At 34.8% G+C, this 21028-nt stretch overlaps 1 protein-coding gene across 1 annotated transcript in view; it reads left to right on the top strand.

Annotated features, from left to right (window-relative positions):
• Positions 1-6115: 6115 nt before the first annotated feature.
• LOC140142506 (gastrin-releasing peptide receptor-like) overlaps positions 6116-21028 on the top strand; it is a 36032-nt gene continuing 21119 nt past the window's right edge. The window contains exon 1 of the mRNA XM_072164492.1: positions 6116-6501. The gene's annotated coding sequence lies outside the window, so the exon portion shown is untranslated. The remainder of the gene's footprint in view (positions 6502-21028) is intronic.

Genomic DNA, 21028 nt, shown 5'->3' with positions numbered 1-21028 from the left:
GGATTTCAACCGAAACAGCCCAGTCGTCTGTGATCGGCATTATCATATTATTGCTGTATGGTCAAAATACAGTGAGAATAGGTAATTATTATATTGATATGTGGTTGCTCTCGTTCACTCTCTATGTATCTATGTATAGATGTGTGTTTCTGGTGAGCATACTGATCAGATAACCAGATTGATTCAATGGATGTGGACAAAGAGATGTTATACATTACAGATTTGATGAAAGAACTAATCATCAGACTCTCGCACAGTGAAGGTCAGGTTTCTATTTTGTATCTTTCTGTATAATATTCAGTATCATGAAAAATTGCTGTTAAAGCCATATTGTAACATTTCCATAATAATAGGTATTTCTTTTCCATAAAATGTTAGCTTTTACTGTCAAATATGTGCCCTTTTAATTTTGAGCATAACAACTAAGATAAAGCAAAGAAAATGGGAATGTATTACCAGCGCTAATGTCACCACTGCATGTCGCTCCGTCGGTCGTGCAACGGCACTATCCTTTGATACGTGTATACTGCCCCACACGCCATGTACGGGTACACTGTGTTATGAACATCGTGTACGCGTTCGACTAATATTTCCATTGTAATAATTAAACGACGATTCCTGCGTTTTATTCATAATCTCGGATTTTGACAAAACTGCAGCACCTAGAGTCTTGATTTTTGCAGGGTATAATATGTTAGTTAAATAAAGTACAATATAATCGTGTAAAAACAGAATTTTGAAAAATATTGAGGGCGTCCTCCACAGCAAATGTTATAATATGTCTTTAATATTGTTTGAAATCTATGGATAGTACGTTAAAGTATAGAAAATCATGTCTAATTTGTCTCAATAAATTCATCCAAAGCTATTGAAAAATTCATCAACTTTATTACCTATTTAGAAGCAGGTTAATCATTTGAAAGGGCGAATTGCTGAGAAATGAATCTTATGTGGGTTGTATAGTAATTAGAGGGTCAAAAATCTCTTTTATTATCAACATATTACGTCATCTAGTGTTAGCATTATCAAGAAGTTGATCCATATATTATTGTATTTTACGTAGTTTAGTAGAATAACGTGACAAGTTGGAGTATAAAAGGGAGAGAAAGGCTTGTTGGATAGGCCGAAATCGAGTTAATCTCGTCTACACTTTTACATTTTGGCCCCCATTATGACCTTCGACCCCTCGTGGGAATCATAGGGTATAAAAAATGGAACCAATTCTAGTTTTATCAATTGAGGTGTAAGGATGCCAAAAATTATTGGTTCCACTAATGTAGCAAGACAAAATGCTAACCCAAATATCTCCACAGAGCGCCCTATACTAATATTCGGAATATCATGATTTTATTAAACAAACTCACTGTAAATAGTGTTAGAAATACTTTAGTATATGGATGATAGAAAAAATATTAAATTTGTCTCATGCAATAATCTCATCTCAAGCGATTGAAAAATGCATCAAATCTTAGCCCGTGGACACTTATTTAACGCAAATGATTTTTATTTCCTATTTAGAAATATTTTAAAAGGACGAGTTGCATAGAAACTGAATCTGAATGTGGCTTGTATAGTAACTATGTGGCAAGTTAGATGGCAGAATATCTCGTCAAATATCTGTTTAACCTTTTCTTTTCCAGTGTTAGCATCATCAAGAAATATTTATCGTCGGCCGTATCACATAGGGACGTATTCGACATTTTCAATTCGACGTTTGTTATGTTTTGCTCTATCACCAAAAACCATGCCTAAGTCGCTTAGTTAGTAAGATATTAATATTAATACTAATACTATAATTTTGTCGTATTTGCAAATTCTTGAAATGCCTGTATCACATAACGACGTATTTGCCGATCATCTATACCGTACAAGCCCAGTATGTCGTATCTGCATTTTGAAGAATTTGCCATTTCACATAGTGACGTATTTGCGCGACTTTGTCATTGCACGATTAAATTGTTGTTTTGTCCTTTTCACATAGTGACGTATTTGGGTAACTATTTCACATAGTGACAAGATAGAATAAGTTTTGCTCTGATAGTGACAAGTGAATTACAATGAAAATAAATATTTTAATCAATAATGTTTTAATCAAGAGTATGCAGCAAGTGAAAATCACTAACTTTTCAAATTCGATTTTCTCGAAATACGTATTTTGCAAATTCGATACCACCGACGAATTGTAACGACACTTTTTTCCATCTGTAGTTTAGAGTAGCGTGACAAGTTGGAGTGTAAAATGGGAGAGAAGAGCTTGCTTAAGACACCGAAAGCGAGTCTACCTTCTGCAACTTTTATAATGTCTACCGAATGGGAAGATTGCAAACCTCTCTGAATGATTTATATATACAAAATGTTTGTTTCATATAGATATATCTACTCTATTCGATGATACCAAAATAAGTACCCACATTAACAAAATTATACGCCAAAATGTTTTGGCAAAATATGAAAGAAAATCTCAAATATAATCTAAGTATTAATTTTATACTCAATATCACTTTGAATGTTCCTTTTTTTGTTAAAATTAAAGCAAAGTATGGTCCTTACACCTAATGTAAATGGGGTGACGAGACATATGTATAACATAAATGAAGGGCTACTCGCCATCATCAAAATTGATCAGAGGTGTTGGTAAATTGTATCCCTTGGACAATATACCAAACAATATTGGTGTTGTTCAATTAGGTACAAATTGAGATATTTTAATTAGTGCTAGCTAGTACAACAAGTAAAACAGCAAGTACAACAACGAAGTACAAGAGATTCTGCATTAATCGTCCACCCTGCACGCAGATATGGTGGTAAATAACTGTTGAATTACCCCAAAGGAATATGGTTTCAAAATTAGATCAAGTTATTTGGTAGCTTATTGGATGACCGTATAAGTGCAGCTGGTGGAAATTATTGGTGTTATATGAGTTAATTGAATCAACGGTATCAGTAATGGTCAAAGCACGTGACCTACGTTTCTGTTGATAGAATATTTAATATTGTTCCGTATATCTATCAAATAACCTTTGCTGACAATGTTTATAAAGAACCATAAAGTACCGAGCAGATCATGACCAAGAGGTGTATGCACTGTAGAAAGCTGAACCTTGGTCAGCGATCCAGTTACCTTGATAGGAATTGCTTTATTCCGTGTGGAGGTAACTTGATTTTCAACCAAGATTCTGATCGCTGCGTATACACTAACATATAGAGACAAATAAGAAGAAAGAAGAAGGAACACAAGAGGAACGGTGTTAGCCTTTTCGAAGTATGGTGCAAACAATAGGAGGGCAGTATTCAATCTGTGTAAAACCCGGTAAATTCAAAAGCCTTTACCCACTTCGTGCAGCGCCATCCTATTGTGCCCGCCATATCTCGAAAAGGCTAATGGGTTCTATAACGGAGATCTCAGTACTTGATATACTTGATATAGTACTTGTCATTCTCCCCATAAACATGATTTTAAGGAGACGCCAAAAACATTCGCTTCGATATATTATTGTAATATATTTACTCAAGAACCGCAAGACCTATGAAAATAGTATAATCTTTTTAGTTGAATAGAAACTGATAACTATGGCTTTACCATACCACTCATAGCGCTGTGTTTCAGTGTTTTTTTGCTTCATTAGTGGAATCTATGTTTTTGGCATCATTACAGCTCAATACGACTACAGTAAAATTAAGTATCATATCAAAACGTTTGGGCCAAAAAGGACACTGATTATTACAAGCAATTATGCATGAGGTGAGCTCTACTACCTTGTGACCTTCAGCTCCCGAAATTCAGTGAGGAGTATTATGTGGCAGTATAAAGAACATACATACTAGTATACTACACAGGATATAAAATATGTGTGTGTGTTTTTGTGATTGATTTATAAAAAGCAGAACTTTTGCCACTACACAACATTGGATAAACAGACACAGGACCAAAACACGTTTGCATTTTTGGCGAAAATTGTGAGTAAGTTGACAGTTTTATGAAATAATATGGGGAACAGAAATAAGGAATCAATTGTAATTTATCCATTTGAAGTGTAAATTGACCCCCCCCCCAATCAAAACATTCGTTCCGCTGATGTCTGAATAGCAAGACGAAATACTCAAATATCACTAGCTACTCATCGCCATGTACCACTCGCCTTTGAACATGCCATTGTAGTATAGAAAGAGATGATAGATATATTATGTGATGAACAAAAGCAAAGATTTCTTAAATGATCTTTTCGTACCATTAATCAAATAACTCGTAACGTCCAGGGGAAATCCCTTGCCGTGTATAAAACGTAACATAACTTATGATTCAAAAGAAAACGAACGATAAATTTATACTTCTTTTATCTCCTGTTCTATGTGTTTGACAGAATCGACAGCATAACCAATCTAGTACATTTGTCTGTTTAAAGGCGTAATTACATAAGTGCAAGCAGAAGTAACCTATTTCGAATGGGATGTTTGACATTTCATATTTCGATAAATTTATAATATCAATATGTGACTTCTTAGGTATGGTTGAACTACTTTAATGCTGTACACAAAATTTGTTTTCCTCGCCATATTAATTATCTATTTATGAAGCAACCATTCGTGGCGAATAATCTCATTGAAATTTGAGTCCATTACCGTAATTGATAAAATGAGTAATTTATGTTTGTTTTGGTAAAAACATGAAAGACCGTTTAGAAGACCATTAAAATATGCACTAGTAATTTAATTGCCCTGCAGGGTGACATTTTTCCAAAGAATATGCCTACAGGGAACATGCTAATTTAATTGTTATTGATAAACTTCTAACTAACCTTTCAAAATGTATGCATTTACATCGAAGCAAAGATAAAACTATGCAAAATATATATGATCACATTCTAGTGTGGTAGGCATTACAGTGCAACTTTAACTTTTAACATAATAGCATCTGCTGCTCAATATTGGTCAACGGTTGTAACAGTTTGTTGTAAAATATCATAGCGATTAATATTGGATTATTTACTTTGTATAAATCGAAAATGGCAACTGATGCAGGTATCAAAGTTTACCAAATCTGGTTAAGAAAGAGAAACTATTCCAAGCCATCACAATGCAGTTTTGATCAATTTTATTACCTATTAAAAGGGCATTTCGTGATCCACAGCCTCATCCCCCCACTTTTCTCAAAAAAAGTTGAGATTTTTATATCACTGGAAACCTCTGGCTAAATAATGTTTATGTACAAAATATTTCTTGCAGATTAATTCATTTAGCAAAGATATCGTGAAATTTGAATTTCGTTCTGGTGCACCAGAACGAAATTACAACGCATTGTCTATGGAGCAGTGTAATACACATAATCATGCATAATTTGCGAACGCAAAATCGGAATCAACTGAAATTTTAGGAATAGGTTTTTTTTTCGTGGATATCTAATGAAAAATGACATAAATAGAGGATGCTAGGATCACGAAATACTCCTTTAAGAAGTAGGTTAATCATTTGTTTATTTCTTTATTAATAAAATTTTGTATAATTCACGAGTTTCAAATTTACCATATTGTTAGAATTAAATTGTATATTCTTCTACTAAATTTTCATTTATGCAGTCTAGCTATTTCTTTTGATCTCTAACCTACGTTGATGGGTAACATAAACGGGGATCCCCGGGGCTGTGGTATACATTAAAGCACAAAACACTATTTGGTAGTTGATTATGTTTTAGCATCTTCTTCTTGTTTTTTTTTCAAAGTATAATTCCAATGCCGTGTGTATTGTATTATTGAAGTTAGTGTTGGTCGTGTTGTTGTTGTTATTCTTCTAGCAAGTGCCGGATTTTGATACTGATATAAATAGTTGGTTGTTATTCTGCTAGTAGAAATTGTTGCTGACGTGCCTGATTTTGATACTGATAGAGAATTTGTTATTTGTTCTACAAGATAAGTAATCTTCAACGACTTGTAAATAAAACTGAAATCATTATTGAAATATAAGTAGTGTGATTTCTTCTACTTGCACGACAAATTAATTCACTACCCAGTGTAACGAATATGAAATCTCTGTACCACGCATGCGTTACTATATAGCTGCGTACACATGATAAATAAAAGCGTGTGTGATAGCTGGTTAAGAGCAAAAGGCGGTCCTGATGAACAGCGCAGTTACGTTAATCAAGTACTGTCAACAGCAAGCTGTTTTCATGGTCTTCAAGAACGCACGGACCCAAGTGACAAAAAAGCCTCAAGTCCAGTATATGTGATTGTGTTTTTACAATTGATGTGGGGACGTTCGAACCAGCCACGCAGCAGCATTTGACAGAAACATCACACGTGTTCACCAACAGTTTTCATACTTATTTCTCAGAACATCATCGATTAAAGAAAGTTTGCCTGTCAACGGTTTGTTGTGAATTCTAAGGAAGCTAAAAGTCAAGCTACTAACTGAAATTACTATAAAGGAACTGTTTTTAAATTCCTGTCAGGAACGCAAAATCATCTTCTTCTAAATTGTTGGAAATTGTAACAGATTTCTCATAAGGTAAGCATTTATAATACTTTTGAGAAATTTTTAATAACATCGTTTCTTTTAAATGAAGAAATAATATTTTATTTGCGCTTCAAACATTGTGTAAAAAGTCGTTTTCAAACCGATGTACTAAGGCTGTATAAAATGATTTGCTAAAAATCAGTCAACGTCATTGTAAATTAAATTTCCGCTAATTAAACAACGCCATATGTGCTACGCAGGCAAACATTTTATGTTAGCACTATTATGTCAAACCAGCTTTAAAAACATTGTCGGGAATTTTGGTTAAACATTTGATCCTCCAAAGATGATTTTCTGACTCTCTTGATATTTTGAGAATTGTTGTTATCAGAAAGATTTTGATTTGCAAAGAATGATGTATTTGTCAAAAAAATGTATCAATGAAAAAGATTTCCACCGTGTGTCATGTCTGGTAACCTGCTGAAAGTGAAATACGTTTCCTCTGATATTTCAAATCCCAGAATAGTTTGAAGCATATCCGTTTGAATCAAATACCGCGCGAAAGTTTCCTCGAAAAATATTTTTCTATTACATTTTTTAAATACAGTTTAACTTTAAATGAAACATTAATGGAAGTGACACATTTTTTTATTCATACCAATGTCTCTAGGGTGCAAACCACAATATTAATTCAAATTGAATATTCTTCAAAAATAACATGATCCTATTTGATTTTTGAAAGAGTTAAAGCGTTCATGCTTTTGATTTGTAGTTCATGGGAATACGTTTTACCTGTGATATTAGTTTGTGGATTAATTGAAAACGTATGCCAATTGTCATACCCTCTTTGTTACACATGTAGGAGTTCACACAGTAATAGACAACAGCATTTTCTTCAGCAGTTGTTCTTATTTTTGGTAAACACCTTGCAATATTTTTGTTGGTGTCCCGTTTGCTATTTGTCTTTTGGCAATCATTGTGCTGAGTATTAACTGTTTATTACCTGCATCCTCCTGATGCTGCAGATCTAAATCCCTTTTACATTCTTTCTTTGCCTAACTTTGCTTTGGTGTTTTTTCTTGAATCATCGGTATAAATCTTATAACATGTTAAACAATAGTTAACGTAGAGTGCTACGCAAGGTGTATTGTCGTTACTCTGTAAAACTCACTTGGCTCGCTTGCTTTCTGGATAGCCTGCAAGGATATATCTGTCCGATGTCCGCTTTACTTCGGAGAATATTAAGATGCTGTTATGACCTGTCTCTTGGACGTGTTTTAGTAGTTGATTTTGCCTAGCCTAAATTTCCTACCAAAGCTGCAATTTTTTTCCTTAAGTTGTTTGTGCTCTTTATGCATCAATTTAAAGTTTGACAATTTTTTGACATTAAGTAAATGAAGCAATCAATAGAGGTTGAGCATATGACGTATCATACCGTAAATATGGCGGACTACTCAAATGCATTCAAAAAAGCATGATTGCAATCTACCGCGACAGTTGGTCTCACATATATATAACAAATTCACTACGATTAAATAGGTTGATGATAACTTGCATTTGATAGAGGTTATCCACGTTACTCATGTGTGACTTCTAACAAAAGGCGGTGGTTCCCGTAGTATTCCTCATTCAAACCAATTCAATGCATGACCTCGGAGTTACTTGCATGACTTTGGTGGGCATTTTTGAAACAGTCATGGTTGCACATGCAGGTACTTCTTTGGAAAATCCTAAACAAAGTATAGCAGTCGTTGATAGGATATGCAACTTATAGTATACGGATAGCCTCTATTGCATGTACTGCACTGCGCCATGAATACGGTGAAGGACACTGGTTCAAATCATTTGTTTGGAGCCAATCAATAATTTCACGCACAACCTCTATATGAAACATTAAAAACCGAAGTTCAGATGTACCATAATGTATATGTGACGTGTCATGTCAAAAGAAGATACTTTTGGGCAGGATCGTAAATGGAGAAATAGCCAAAAATCTGCCCGGGGAGATTTTTCACAATTATTTGGGTTTGTTGCGAATTTGTGATGTTATTAATGTTTAAAATATTGCCTGATAGTTTCAGACCGGAATATAACTGGCATCATGTATTTTTTGAGACATTTTTCTAGGTAATTCCTACTCTCAACATTGTCAATAATATTTTTAAAGGCCGATATCTTAATTTCCAATTTTATAATACCATAACTTACGAACTCAATATCTTCGCTTAGGAATGTCTGATTTCATTGGGAAAAACGGCATTGTGGAGCAAAATATCTCTATATTTAAGATATGTAAAAACCTCAAAATTGATAACCTGCCCAAAGGTGTTTCCTTTTGACATGACAGGTCACATTTGTGTACCATAATAATAATAATAATAATAATAATAATAATAATAATAATAATAATACTACTACTACTACTACTACTAATAATAATACTACTACTACTACTACTACTACTACTACTACTACTAATAATAATACTACTACTACTACTACTACTACTACTACTAATAATAATAATAACACTAATAATAACACTACTACTACTACTACTACTACTACTACTACTAATAATAATAATAATAATAATAATAATAATAACAATAATAATAATAATAATTTTTGGATTAAATCAATCCCCCAGATCATTAAAAAGCGCGTTTACGCCCAAATCGTAGATACATGCTTTGCGCTCATTTTAATGTTCCCCCTAGCACCTTACCCGGTAGTAGGACCATGGTGGGGGGGGTGAGGCCCGCTATTGGTTTGTACAGTAAAATCATATTTAGGAGAAAATTAATTTTGTCTATACTTTTGTACATTGTCAGAATTTCCCAAATGTGCATGGGCGCCCTCACATTATGACGTCATAGCGACATTCTGTGGGCAATGTTTGTACTTGTTTTGGTATCACTGGATAGAGGATATAATAGCTATACATTGGTATCAAATATAACGGTATACGGTGTACTTAGTTAAGTGAGAAAAGTGATGCATCGTATATAGAAAGTACAAAATATAAAACAAGAGAATTGATAAAGCAGTTTTTGGATTAAACCAAAATGTATTAGGGCTCTTACATCTTATGGACTCTACATGTATATAGCAACTTATTTGACAGCTTTAACAATCATACAAGATATATTTAAACACAATCAATACAACTTGTGACCCACAATATTGATCGTGTAAATTATACATTTTAAAGTAGCTCGTTGTAGTGTCTGCTAGTGGCATATATGCTAGTTATGAGAATATCAGAGACTATCAAATGCTTCCACAATTGCTAAGGCGTGACTCCAAACGCATTCCCATTTCGATCACCAAACACGTAAGAGGTACCAGTATTAAAGTAGAAGTTATAATGAATATTCATGTGAGTGGTCTCAAAAACGCGCACGGCAGAAGTGAGGAACATTTGCTGCTCATGTACCTCAGAATATGTTTATGTTGTTTGAAGTTGTATCATGTTGCTAGCGATTCAATCTATGTCAATGGTAACACCTTTTCGTGGCCTTGCACTTATGATGTCTTGGAGCCCTGCAGGGTGGAATCCATTCTGAGGTGTCTAAACGTCAGTTTATTGTAGACAGTAATTAGTTGCGTTCTTTAATAGAGCATTTACAGACATATATGCAGTGCAACGCGTAATTGTAATTATCACTTAGAAGAATGTAAAAAAATATTCACGATGACATTTCATGTCATGATTGTACAAAGCAATTATACTTGTATCAAATTTATTTATAATCGGTAGTCATGCTCTTTAATTACAAACTATATGTATATCACATCAGAGTATTACAAAGAGAGAATAATTTCAATCTATTCACAATCAGAGTATTACGTATAGTTTATACCTAAGAATGACAATCTAGAATCGAGCCAATAATACCATATTTACCATTTAGAATTATAATCCTACGTTTTAGATTACACCGTGTTAAATAATTTTTACTTTCTTGTGTGTCACACTTTCTTAACGCCAACAGATTAATCGCACTTGTTTCTAACAATTTGTTTTTATTAATGTTTCATCATGCTGGTATCCACTCTCTCTTAATGTAAATCAAAGGTAAAACGATAACAGAGTACAATTTTCAAATCAATCAGGCCAGAGTTACTTGAAGTAAGTCATCTTAATTTGCTGTGGCGTGTGGTATGCACAGCAGGAGCCGCAAGAGGAGGAGACTATAGCAACCATATTTCACGCGGGTATAATTCTTGTTAAACATCAAACATCTGCTCACCCTGTTAAACCATTGGAGTTTTATAGTACTTGCTTATTGGTTTTGACTTTACAGAAAGTGTTTGTATGTTGTTAGCCGGTAACCATCACCTACCATCATCTAAAGTACAATATCTTAACATTCCCATCGGTAGTGTATTATGTTAACGCAATGTCTTTATCACAACAAGATAATGGTTTCTGAAATTCAAATCCGCTTAGTAGTTATCATGTAAATTCTGTCCTATCTCTATCTATTGTTCTGCCCTCTCCCCCCCCTCTCTCTCTCTCTTTCTCTGTTTCCTCTCTATCTCTGCACCATCTTTATCTTTTCTTCACTTCCGCCCATTGGCTCTTTGCCACTGTCATTGCCAAGTCCATATATCTCTCTTCTATTATCACCAATAGCAACAACTAATTGTTTACATGTTGCCCATGATTGCCGAAGAAGTCTTATATTAAAACTGCACTCCGTTGAAAAGATTGATTGTTACATTGCAGATGTTTTATAGTGTTTTAATATACCCATATCATTCCTAAACATCAGCAGACCTAATGTTAGATTCGCATCAAACAGATGTCTGGGAGGCAAATGTTTCGTTTTGCAGCCTGCTTCCAGCTAGGGCTCTGCTATACACGTATTTGCATGATTGAGCGTGTTTCCGGCAAGATAGATTGGTGGTTTGATTTCATTTATATTGAAAGAATATAGATTAGAATACAATACATGGACAGGAAAAAGAGAAAAATATATCTTTGAAAAAAATCTTTTGCATACATTATTCCGATTTACCTTTTCGCAAGATGTAACTAATCAATCGATAGTATCATAGCATTTGAGTCATAGGTGCCAAAACGCAAAATTAATACCGCGCCTGCGCGATGATCAATGTTTCGCGCGTGATGCACTGCGCCATGCATGCGCGTAGTTTTTATTATTCTCTATCGTGTCATAGAACAGGTCCTATATAATTTCAGTTGTGAGTGCCGGCGCACTACTACGATACAACGCGCTACAACTCGCTACATACATATACAAGCGTGTTCCGTTGTATTGAATTTTGTGCTTATAAACTACACCACATTGATATGACTAAGAATTGACCATATTGGTTGCTTCACTTATAGTAATTTGCGCAGTAGATTATGCCTAATAAACATGATATAGACAGTCCTGTGTGAAATGCAATAATTGACGTTATGGTTAATTCACATGATGTGTAATGCTTATAGTTTAATATCACAGGAGATTTGAAAGGCTATAGCTTTGTTTATCTTAAACATATTAAATGTCCTCCATTATACTTTTAAACATCGTGTCTACAGTTTGTATTTAAATATTCCTACGCATATGGTTGATTTATGTTCTTCACAACAAGTATATTTTTTGCTAGTTTATATTCAATCACTTGATATAGACATTGATGTTTGACCCAACGCTCGGCCATTTTCTCTTATAGTGTTATTTATAGCATTGCTTTCCACATGGGTGCTCTTTGGATAGAGCCGGGATGGATTTTGACATTGAGGTGGTGCACCCTACTTTTGTCGAAACTGACTGCGAAGGTCAGTAAAGTTACTTGCCAGACAATGGATAATGATTATGCTAATCGTCCCATCCAAATTACATGGACATTGCAGTCTACTTTCAATCCAGTAAATGAACAAGCCTTTTTCCTCATCAGTATAGTAAATTATGTGAGTATAATGTGAATAGACACTTTGGCTCATTTTCTCTTCTGCTGGTAACAATAAGAACATTTTGTTTTCTGATCTAGCCCTGATTTAGGGAGCCTAATGATGTAATTGCCGCAAACGCATACATGGAAATCAGTACGAACCTACAGAATCGGTGAGTGGGAGTCTTTTCCCAGTTTTAACAAACTGCTGTGTATAGCTTAAAATATCCTAATATTATGACACTGCAACTGTTCGCAAATGAGTCGCTATAAGTCATGGTCCCCTCCAACCTATTTTTCTCAGGTGGACTTGTTAGAGCAAAAATAGTTTTACTTTCCATTGCAAATATATTATTTCAGGAAAGTTGATATATAAATTAACATCGCACGTTGCAAGTAGTTAAGAACTCTAAGACATCATAAACTCGAATGCATTAAATGCAATAAATATTACAATTCTTGCCTGAATCAAATTTTACCTGCCGAGGTATTCGTACCTCACGGAGTTTTTACCAACTGGCAATGTCGTTTTTTATAGACCAGTCTCTATAAACGTGATGTTCGTACCTCCTTTACTATATCATTTTATGATTTGAATAAAATATCACCTTGTATGCATGTCTCGTCTATAATGGATTTATGATTGTGTCGGCAGAATAAAGGCAAATTGTTTACTTCACAAGCTCAATCTTATTAAATACACACCTTTAGGGTTTCTCTGCCGGATGTCGATTTGTACCTAAATTCCTTTCCACAAGGTAATAGGCATATTGCATAACAATAGATACAGAGCAGAGATTAATCCATCGCCTTTGTTATGCAATACGCTCATTGTATTCTGGGATGGTAATTTAGGATAGGCCCTAATTTCATTTGTCTGTGTGGGATTTAGTGCTTATAAACTACACCACACTGATATGACTAAGAATAGCCAATATTGGTTGCTTTACTTTATAGTAGTTGACGCAGTAGATTGTGCCTAATAGAGACAGTTCTGTGTGAAATGCAATTGACGTTATGGTTAATTCAAGGACACTTTACTTAGAATATTAAATACCAATTATACACGACGTGTAATGCTTAGTTTAATATCACAGGAGATTTTAAAGACTTATCCTAAATGTCCTCCATTATACTTTTAAACATCTTATCTACAGTTTGTATTTAAATATTCCTACGCATATGGTTAATTTATGTTCTTTACAAAAAATATATTCTTTGCTAGTTTATACATGTATTCAATCACTTGATATTGATGTTTGAGCCATGTACCCGCATCGTGGAAAACGCTCGGCCATTTTCCGTTATAGTGTTATTTATAGTCATTAAATATTACCAAAGTATTGCTTTCCATATGGGTGCTCTTTGGATAGAGCCGGGATGGATTTTGACCATGTTGACATTGAGGTGGTTCACCCTACTTTTGTCAAAACTGACTGCGAAGGTCAGTATAGTTACTTGTCAGACAATAGATACTGATTATGTTAATCGTCCCATCCAAATTACATGGACATTACAGCCAAATTTCATTCCAGTAAATGAACAAGCCTTTTTTCCTCACCAGTATAGTAAATTATGTGGGTATAATGTGAATAGACACTTTCGCTCATTTTCTCTTCTGACAACAATAAGAACATATTGTTTTCTGATCTAGCCGTCATTTAGGGAATCGAATTTTCCCAGTTTTAACACGCTGCTGTGTACATCCTAAAATATCCTGATAATATGACATTAGAACTTTTCGCAAATGAGTCGCTAGGTTATATGTTCCCCTCCAACCCATTTGTTACAGGTGGACATGTTAGAGCATAAATTATTAGTTTTAGTTACCATTACAAACATTCGTTATGAATTCGGCAGAGTGACGAATCGAGAATTTTGAGCAAATTGAGTTTTTGTATGCTTATGATTATGTTTCGGGTTATCTTTTATTTCAACCAAAAATTAATGGTAAATCTTACTCCCCGACGTAGTTATTGAAATTTTGATTTGGACGAATCGCGCCTAAGTGTGATAAATGAACGTTTACTCAGAACAGCAATTTTGCGTATTCAGCACTCTGCCGTGTTCATAACGATATTATTTCAGAAAAATTGATAAATAAATTAACATCGCACGTTGCAAGAAATTAAAGACTTTAAGACATCATAAACCCGAATACATTAGATCCAATAAATATTACAATTCTAGCCTGAATCAAATTTCACCTGCAGAATCATTCCTATCTCACGGAATTCTTATCAATAGACCAGTCTCAATAAACGTGATGTTCGTACCTCCCTTACTATATCATATTTATGATTTGAATAAAATATTGCTTGTAAGCATGTCTCGTCTATTATGGATTGTGTTGGCAGAATAAAGGTACTTTAATTGTTTATTTTACAAGCTCAATGTTATTGAATACGTACCTTTAGGATTTCTCTACCGGATGTCGATTTGTACCTAAATTCCTTCCCACATGGTAATAGGCATATTGCATAACAATAGATACAGATCAGAGGTTAATTCATCTCCTTTGTTATGGAATACACATATTGTGTTGTGGGAAGGATCTTCGGTACAAATCGACATCCGGTAGAGAAATCCTAAAATTAAAGTTGCGCGATACTTGTTCCTATTTTGGTCTCTCGTTTTCTTGTTTCTTTTTCTTCTTGTTATCATTTTCTTATTTCTTCAAATTTTTGTCTTATGTTTTATTTTAGTGTTGTTGTCTTAATGGCTTTATTTTGCGCTTGTTGTAGGTAATCATTTTTCTTTTCTTTATATTATTATCTCTTCTTCCCTTTTGCTTCGATAGTTACACTGCATTAATATATAAATAGAGTCCGCATTCCGGTAAACCTACATTACATTTCACGGAACATCGCAAAGGAAGATTCACAATTGGGAATCAGAAAAGGTATTACTGGTTCGATAAAAAAAGTAGCGTAAAATAGTAAGCATCACACTGCCCTATAATAAACCCACTTAAATGGGTTTGAGTCTTCTTTAGCTCACAAAGGACCAGATAAAGATGAAATAACGGACCGAACGATGCAGGCGTTTTGATGCATACATTATAGGGATTAAACAAATATGGGGTTGTATTGCCAGAAGGACATTTATAATATTTCATGCTTAAACTTTTAAAAGTAGCCGCAGAATATCTAAGAAACTGCATGCTCTTATAGTATTAATATTTACCACCCTTGTTACCGCTTGTACCGAAATTCAACCAAATATAAATGAACAAAAAAGGCCGAGATTATAAATATTTCTTATTCTCAATAATAAAATAAATCAGTGATTTTAATAGAACATTTAAGTTTTGCTCATATCTGATACTTATTGATTAAAACCGAATATAATCTCGTAATTTCAATCCTATTTAGTTCATGACTCTTACGATATTACCATAATACATTAGCTTAACATTAACCCCAAGGCACTAATACTATAAGTTACGCGTGATTTTCTCGTCTAATTGCATCATGTATACCAGCGCATAATTGGTTAGACAATCTCGATAACCATATCCAAAAACACAACGGTCCATATATATATATCGGATTACATAGGACATACGTTATGGGAAAACGACATAACTTCTCTGTGAGCGTCAGGTAGCTATAAGGGTTGTCTTAATATCGATAGTGTTTATTGATGCTCTGTAAGATTTCAACAGCTGATAGTGAAGATTCTCTTAGAACCAAGTAGCATCTTGAGGATATAAGCTAATCCCTCTCCTTTCCAAATTTATAGATTTATGACATCGCGCTTTCCTTGTTTGACTGTGCTATTACCGGGTACATATATTTCCTTTACCTGCTTATGGATTCGTATTTCTTTTCAGTTTCATTCTCATTTTGTTCACAAAATAATCACTGACATTTCAGATATTTCAATGTGAAAACAAATTATTGATTGTCCTTCTTTTATTTGAGAATAATCTTTCATCGCTGTTATACAGCTAATTACAATGAACATTTCTCAGGGGTTTATAAATTCCGTGGATGAAATTACCCCTATAGTTATGAATAAGAAGAAGCACATACAACACCATTACCTGAGGATGTTTTACTGCAAGAAAGAAATCACAGTCTTTATGTCTTTTCGTCTTGCAATTTTATACCGCGATATAACTGAGGGTTAATGGGGTACTAATGCATGCGAAAACGCTCCGACTGAAAACTAATGAGAAGTGTCGCTTCACAATACAAGCAAAATGCCCTATTGCAACTCTATTTGATTGGGAATCGTACTTAGCAAAAATAGTCAATTAAATTTGAATGGCTTTGATGAAGGTTGCTAACAAAGTAATAATGTGTTTAATGGGTAATCGCACATAAGCATCATAGAACAGGTGCAATGCACGTGATACAAATACTACAACGATTAAATTATTTTCTCCTATGTTTAATTTTTTTTTATTTTCAAGGATGGAAACCTTCAAAATCTATACAAACATCAGTACTAGTTAATAGTCAGCGCAAACGGTCGAATCGTAAAGAGAGCTATCGTATTTCTGCGCCGAAGACTGTTTAGAAATTTCAAGATGTTATATGATCAGGATTTTTGTTCTTCCTCTTCTTCTCCTTCTTATGCTTCCTTACGCCATTTTCTACTTTATTCATCGGTAGGGTACATTAGTTTCAATTCACCGTATTCACACCTAGTGCAGGTCGGCACTCAAAGTAATAGTGTGACGAATTGGTGCTTACTCGTAAGTGAAATGCAATTGTATCTGTACATAGAGTCTAGTTTACCCAACTGTTTGCACAAGAGTTCATGCCATGGCTTCAGATAATTTAACACTATACTGTGAGCTATAGTCTTCAACCATTTGGTTTTCCTTATTAAGCTTTCCATGAAGTGAAATATCTAAAAGCATTGCTAATTTAACCTGCGATATTTGTTTTCTTCAATATAAGGTTAATATAAGTACAGGAATTCCATCAGCATACAAACCCTCCCAATTATATTTAAACGATTGGGTGTGTGTTATGATTTGAATGCCAAACTAGACAATTTATCTGGAATTCGGTTTCAAGTTGATTGCCTGTTTCTAAAAAACAAATTGAAGAGGATTTAAATTGGATAACCGATTTCAATAATGTCGATGTCATTTGAGAATTCAATTAGTGTACCGAAGCTAAAGCCGTGCCCGCACGGGTGTTTACCCGCAAGGTTGTTTCTTTAACAACCCAACTACTCAGCCAATTTGCATAGAATGGCAAATCACTTCTTGTCATTTTAATTTCGATCTTTTAATATTATATTAAATGGGAAGGTGTTATAAAATATTCCAAATTGTGACCTGCTACCACGTACTGAACGTAAAACTGCAAGTTGGTAGTTTCAAGAAAAAATGCTTGCTGCGGTGGTGTTCTTTGTTTCGCACGCCAATGCTATGTCTGCATGTCCTTTGTTAATTGGGGGCATAATGGGCCATTTACGATGGACTTACTACTGGCTTATACAGGTGCGCGGCAAACAAAGAACATCAACTCGGTAGTCAGATTGTCTCAAAACTACCAACTGCGACATGACTTTCATTTCGTGGTAGCAGGCCACAATTATAGTCAAGGTAAAATATCAAAAACACTCAACATGTTGAGTGCGTTGGTTTTATAATAATAGGTTTTTATATACATTCTGTTTGATTTTTCTTCAGAATACTAAAGTAGCCAGACTTATTTCAATGTATCCTAACTTATTATTAGATCTATTTAACCGTCATGACCGTTTAGGATGGTGACGACCGATATAGTCAGTGACTTAAGGTTATTGCAACTAATATCTGAATGCAAGTTAAGATATTTAATACCAGATGCATTGTTTCAGGCAATTAACTACCTTTATGCATGCTCTCAAAGTTGCACCCACCAAAGCACATTATGTGGCAAACGACTCTTACTTTAAGCCGAAGTAATGGCTATATTGTATACGGGCAATATCTAAATGTATCATATAAAAAGCAAATCATGCACATGTTTCATGTATCGGAAATGGCTTATTCTGTATTCAGCTTAGATAAATTTAGCATAAAATATCGAAAATATCGACGAAATTAAAAAGGATTACTTAAATTTTCAGCGTCACAGCCGGATCTAAATGTGAAAGCGTTTTTCCGTGTCATATTCTTCTTTAACTCCATTATAATGCAAATATTAGACAAGGTGGTGAGTGCTTTAAACATAACCTTATTAGAAGCAAATCACTTCACATTTAAATGGAGTTCTCTAATGGAAGACCCGTAAAATTGGGAAATGGTTTTAAGTTCCATCTTTCTTTTAATACCTAATCAAATTTGCCTATTATGACATTCTTTTTTTGATGGAACATACATCAAGTGCATTGAGAGAGTATTTTTGCAAAATGTTTGAGCACTTATATCATGTTACATGTAAACCATTGTGGAAAACAAATACAAAATAGAAATCCAGAGCTCGTTCAGAAAGTTCAGCTGATTCAATATTGAAAATAAAAGAAAAAAACAAATAAAATAAAATCATATCAGTAAATGCGTCGGAAGTTATATTTGAAGTTCACTTAAATGGTTCTTGGTGAATCAGTAAAGTATACAATATGCATCCATAAGGGTTGGAAACTACCTTTAAACCCATTAATATCTTAAGAAAGCTTCTTGTATCACCAATGGAAAATATCCACCTGGGAAATATGCCAGGTTTGCTCGGGTTTATAGAAAACACGTTCGTGCAAATGTAATAATGTGTATAATGTTCTAGTCAGAAACGAGTCTCCGAGTATTTCTGCTTTATAGAACTAAGCACTGATGACGACCTCAGCATTGCTGGATGCAGATGTTTTTGCTGACTTGTACCTTTTGCCGTGTTCAAGATTATGTCCGACACACTATTATATTTTAAGGACTATGTCCTTATGAAGTGGAAGGAACTCCACTTGGAACCTACTAATATAACTGTTCATGCCGACGTAGTCACCTCTACCTTATGGGATATGTGCCAGATACGTAATAAGAACAATCGTTCTGGTCGATTTAAGTTATACTTTGAATAAATACGGCGTCAGATGGGACGACACGAAAAGGAACATAAGTCTGACGCCTATAGTAGAAAAAACATCTACGGTAACAGAACACAACGTTGAGACCTGCCATCTCATTGACAAGGTAAAATTTTGTTAGCCAAGATCAATTGTGCGACGTTAGGATTTGGCGATTTTGTGAGGGCGTAATTGCATTATGACGTCATAGCGACATCTATAATACAAGTTGATACGACCAATCTGGTCCGCATCAAAATATATACGTCGTGCTTGAAAATGACAGGTAAGCGTGACAGAGGTGACAGACAGAACATGGACAAACATTTAGGGACATCTAGGAATAGCGCGTGTTCTTGGGCAAGTTTGCGCATTTTGAGAACGTTTTTGACACTATCCTATAAGAAAATTTAATATCTCCGACTTCCGACTGATCACATATTTTAACATAGAAAGACGCGCATGTTGATGCTCCATTCGTCCAATATCGTTCGATATTAATAACACATTAGTGTTTTTGAAGAACAATACCCGAATTTTAAAGTTGCAGTTTACAGCGATCAATGGCTATTGCGAAAGCATTGTAAAATCCGCCATTAACTTTGCGCTGAATTTAAATCAATACAAGCGACCACAACTTGTAGATCCTCCGTTCATTTTTAAAATGTCCTCATATTTGATTAATAATTATAAATCTATAGGCGTAATTTTTTTCATAAAATGCTAGAGTGAACAATAGCCCATGACACAGGCCAAGAACTTATAAAGGCACCTGGGCACTATAAAAGACAATCACATGGGCCAATCAGAGGTTCACAGCTGCTTAGGAACAACGAGATTAAAGGGGGTACAGTAAAGCATCTGACACGAGTAATAATATGCATATGCACTCTGATCTTGACGAATGGTGCGCCGTTGTCAGATATGTCTCTTTGGTATCAGTACCTTCAGATCTGGTGGGCACAAGCTGGTGTGCATTTATTAGACTGTAGATGTAGTCACTTGACGTCTTTGATGGAGAGATGTGATGTTCAGCTCTGTGCTTGGTTCCGCTTCACTCACGCATATGATTCGAAGGGAATTCCTCTGGATAGTGTCTAGTAATCCTAGAGTGGTGGCGCTGGCACCCATCTAAGACAGTGAGGCGTATTCCATCACACTGCGACCTTGCAAACGGGTGCTCGCTCTGCCTCTGACATCAAGTTAATTTGCAACTCTCCTCAGAGATGCCAGCTTCTGTTCTGCTCTGAATGAGACGTTAGAAATGTGCTTTGTCCAGGTCAGCTTGTTGTCGACTTTAACTCCCAAGATCTCCAGCTCCTCCTTCTTATCCAGTTTGGTGGTACCAAACAGAAGATCTAGCTTGGTTTCGGTTGCAATACGTTTTGAAGACTTATTTATATTATGGGACCATGCAGATTGATGATTTCCAGTTTTAAACTTTAACAGCATTGCACAGACCCCCTCGCTAATCAATGACCTTTCTTCAGGGTTAGGTCTTAATACAATATTGGTGATTGCTAGCATATACGGTTACATATTTTTGTTATTTCTAAATCTACAGTATTCTGATATTAAATTACCTAGAGTCTTTTGTAAGTTTCATCTTTCATTTCCGCAAATCTTAGCAGCGTAAACTATTAATACCAATCACGAC

This window comes from Amphiura filiformis, chromosome 20, assembly GCF_039555335.1.
Source record: "Amphiura filiformis chromosome 20, Afil_fr2py, whole genome shotgun sequence".
In the NCBI taxonomy this organism is placed as follows: Eukaryota; Metazoa; Echinodermata; class Ophiuroidea; order Amphilepidida; family Amphiuridae; genus Amphiura; species Amphiura filiformis.
This window is presented reverse-complemented; position numbering and strand designations above follow the sequence as displayed.